Below are 4,652 nucleotides of genomic sequence, written 5' to 3'. Positions count from 1 at the left end.
TTCCGAGAAGCCTTAGTTCTTGGTAAGTTGACAATGAGTTATGTCTTTGTGTGGTTTAATGTCATAAAAAGTTGGAATGGATCCACTCATTCAATAAATATTTTTTAAGCATGCCAACACTGTGCTAAGTGTTAGGATACAGTGGAAAACATTATCGAATGACATCTTATATTCATCTGGGGAGAGAGGCGAATAATCACCACTCAGATGAATACATAATCAGAAATCATGTGGGGATGCGGGAGACTGGAGGGGCCAGTGCGGTAAAGGCATGGAATGTGGGGGTGGTTGGGGTTGCAAATCAGAGGGCTAGCAGAGACAGCTTGGTGAGAGACTGACAGCTTTGAACAGGAATCTACGGATATATGGAGAGTAGTCTGTCCAGGGTTGAGGGGAGGAGGTCTTCAGGCAGGAGGAGCACCATGTGCCTCTGCTTTAATCAGTTTCATATTGTGAAAACTTTCCAAAGCCCAAACGAGAAACACAACATCCCCTGCACTTCAAACATCTACTTCCTCGGTGTAGCCTGGCCAGAAATGTGTCAAGAGGAAAGCTTCAAAGGGGCAGATTTCATCCCCCTGGTCTGTAAACAAAATACCCAAGATATTTCCCCAAGGCTGGAGGCCAGTTTGTAATTTGGCTTTTTCATCATCTCAGATGAATTTCCAAACATAGTAAACCGGACTGTGATGAAATATAGTTCAAATGACAAGGCAAAGAGCAGCTCAGGTCCTCAAAACATTTTCATTAAGGAAAAAGGCATGGCTAAAATCATTCCCCTAGTGGTGCACTAGTGTGAGGCTGTAGAACCACACCGCCCAGACTCCACGTGGCAAATCACAAGCTATCATTATCTGGGAGACTGAGACATGTCAACGACAGTCTTTTATATCTGTTTTTAACCTGTTCAACTAACTCTGTTCCTCTGGTATTTTAGCTATTTCTACAAGTAAAAAGAATGCATTAATTTTCTTTTCCTGCCTTCTTTTTAAAAAAGCCTAATTGGTGCCAAAGTCACGTTTCCTTCGGGTTTGCTTTCCTGAATGAAGGTTCTCCTCATCCTGAGATTACAAACAGTCCTTTTTTTCATAAATTAATCAATCATAGTCACCTTCATTCCTCCAGTACCTCCCAGATCTCTGTCTTAGCTTTTAACTTACCCTCAACTTCATGACCTCTCTCTCACCTTTCTAATTTAATTTTATCTTATAGACACACTGATTCTGACTTGTGCAGCCCATATATGCACGGATGTAGAGCCATCCATTGAAGCATGGGTAATCTACCTGGGACCACACCTTTAAAGAAAGCTCTCCTCTCCCCTTAAAGGAATCTCTTCTTCTTCTTCTTCTTCTTCTTCTTCTTCTTCTTCTTCTTCTTCTTCTTCTTCTTCTTCTTCTTCTTCTTCTTCTTCTTCTTCTTCTTCTTCTTCTTCTTCTTCTCTCCTAGCAACCATTAACTGTCACTAGTTCCTCATCTGAGCCCCTCTCCCACTTCTGCTGGAATGTTACCTGGCTTGCCATTGTGTGGGTCTTATGCAACCAACGTCAGTTCCTATGAGTTCATGTGTGTAGCAGTCCCATCCTGTCCAGAAGACACTCTTGTATCCCAGGCCTCCCAAATCTCTGGATCTTATAATCTCTCCATTTTCTTTTTTCATGATGCTCCTGAGCCTCAGGAGATGGGTGTGGCCCAAATGTCCCATGACATTTCTTCTCTTGGATTGAGACAGAATCCTCATCCGCTCACAGCTCTCATCACCTCACAGTTCTCGTCAATCCATCTCTATGGATGACATGTTGAGTTTTTACATAACCGCTGTCTGCTGCACAAAGACTTCTTCGTGAGGGCTGGTGGTGAAACTGTAGGGCTAATCTACAGGGGAGCCAAATGAAGGGGCATGGTCGATCGATAATTAACCAGGCCAACTCAATACAAAAAGATTTAGCTTTTAATAATTGGGAAAAAGGGGAAAACTTACACGACCAGAGATTCCATGAACACCAGGTGAGCAGGGAACTAAAGAGAGGAAGTGGCAAGGCACTTCTATCTTTTACTTGTTTTGTGTGGCCCCAGGGGGACACACCTTAAGCAGAATGTGATTGGCTGAGATTCCCCATCAATAGAGAATTGTATTTAGAAGGTCATTTAATACTATGTCCACTTAGCAAACTAATAGTAGTAGCCCCTCCCCCCAAGCTTCTGATCCACCTACCCATAGGATCTTAGCCTGATTTACAATACCGGGCATGTACTTCCTCCTTTGGAGTGGACCTTAAATTCACTGAGAAGGCATTCACTTACTTCAATAGCATCCTTGTCACTATTGCACCAGAGGCTTACTCTGCCAGGCTAGTCATTATTGTAACTTGCAGGGTTCATGACCGTGTAAGGCTGCGGCTGACTTTTCACCTCCAGCTTTCTGTGTAGTATCCCTCGGTGCTGGGAAAGCTAGATAGCAGGGGGCAAGGTTTTCAGTTAGCACCAGATTGTTTTTTTTTTCCCCGTGTCCTGTCATCAAAGCGTATGGTTGTCTAAGTAATAGAGTCTTACTATTATGTTATGCTAGATAACATTGACCAATGATAATAGAATGTATTGTATTGTTTTAGGGGTTTCCAGGATACTACTGACCAACAACTTGAGGGGAGGTGTCTGGCACTGGGCTTTTTATTTGGCAACCCATGACTTCTGGGAGAAGAAAATTGTCTCCTGTATAGGGTAACTACATGAAGTGTGTGTGTGTCTTGTAAAAACTGCTGGTATCCATCTGTATGGCTTTTTCAATTATCTTAGTGTTAGCCCTCTTGCTATCCCCTTTTCTGCTCAACTCTCCATTCTTCCCACGCAGACCTCTCCCCTCCTTGTTCCCTATGTCACTGCCTGGGGTGGGGGCTCAGAAGGGATCCCCAGAGTCAGCGGAGCCAGTGTACTAGGCTTTCCTATCCGAGGCTGTTAGGGAAAAAGATGCTCACCCTCTTGATGGTTTCCTTCTTTATTCTTCTCTTGTATACCCCAACGAAATCTTTGTGGCAATATAAAAATTACCCGGTGGCTACATTCTGTTTTTCTTTTCTTTTCTTTAATTTTTATTTTTCCATTCAAATATTTACACTTCCTTCCCTCCTCCCAATCCCTTCCCACTCCCCCCACCCCCTCCTCCCTCTCCCACCCTACTAGAGAGAGGGCAGGAAACCCAAGGCCCTCCCCCCTACATCCAGGCCTACGGAGCTGTGCATCCAAATAGACTAGGGTCCCAAAAAGCCAGAACATGCCGTAAAAACAAGTCCCAGTGCCTTTATCAATGACTTCTCAGTCAGTCCCCATTGTCAGCCACAATCAGAGAGTCCGGTTTGATCACATGCTCATTCAGACCCAGTCCAGCTAGAATTGGTGAGCTCCCATTAGAATAGGCACACTGCCTCAGTTGGTGGACCAACCCCTGGCAGTCCTGACTTCCTTGCTCGCCTTCTCCCTCCTTCTGCCCTTCAGCTGGACCTTGGGAGCTCAGTCCGTTGCTCTGATGAGGGTCTCTGTCTCTATCTCCATCCATTGCCGGACAAAGATTCTATGGTGATATTCGAGATAATCATCAGTATGATAGTGGGGCAAGGACAGTTCAGGCACCCTCACTGTCCAAGGACCTAGCTGGGGACATCCCCGCTACATTCTGTTTTTCAACTGAATGATTGCAATGAATACAAGCGTGTTTTCCACATTCCTACATGATTAAACATTTTACGCATTACAGGTGAAAAACAAATTATTCCAAGAACCCACGTATGTTCATACCCAAGCAACTTGTTATAGATTAACCACGTAGGCAAGCAAGATACTCTTCTCAGTCAGATTTTTTACTGGCAGGCTCTGTTTTGTAGTTACAAAGGAAGGACCAATTAGTTGTCTTGAAAGGTAATCTTATAAGGAATCTTAAAGGACTTTCAAATCTAAACTTGTATATATGAAAAATAATTAGTCAGCTCTACTTTAAACCTTTAGGGTGCATATCCACTCATCAATAGTTTTTTATATCAGGAGATTGAGGGCGGAAATGGGTATAAAAAATTAATCATTACCTTTGGTCATAAGACAATCCTAGTAAGAAAGTACATCAGCTAATGATGGGTGGCTTTGTTTGTGTTCTCTGACCTTAAAGAGTTCCTCACTCAACCATGTGCTTTTTTTTTCCCCAACACAAGGTTTCTCTGTGTAGCCCTGGCTACCCTGGAACTAGCTCTGTAGCCCAGGCTGGCCTTGAACTCATGGAGATCTACCGGCTTCTACCTCCCAAGTGCTGGGATTAAAGGCGTGCACCACCAATGCTGGGTAACTATGTGCCTTTTAAAAACTTTAGATTATCTTCTTGGGTTTTTCACCTCAAAGCTCTTACCAAGACATCTGATCTAACCGGGAGTTATTATGACGTATTGTTTCAGCTAATGATGCACACCGAAACCTGTGACAGGATCTTTTACCATTAAGATGAAAGGAATTTTAACCAGCCTGGTTCCTGGGACTCAGCTGTTTTTCTTAGTCATTAACTTGAGCTGCAATCTACGCAGGTCTTAGGTGAAACTCATGGGTCCTAGCTGGGTAACATCTCCTTGTGTTTGTTTTTATTCATCAAAACTCTATATAAATTAACAATATCA

This window comes from Myodes glareolus, chromosome 3 (genome assembly GCF_982192425.1).
Source record: "Myodes glareolus chromosome 3, mMyoGla1.1, whole genome shotgun sequence".
Lineage (NCBI taxonomy): Eukaryota > Metazoa > Chordata > Mammalia > Rodentia > Cricetidae > Myodes > Myodes glareolus.
Note: the sequence above shows the minus strand (reverse complement) of the source record.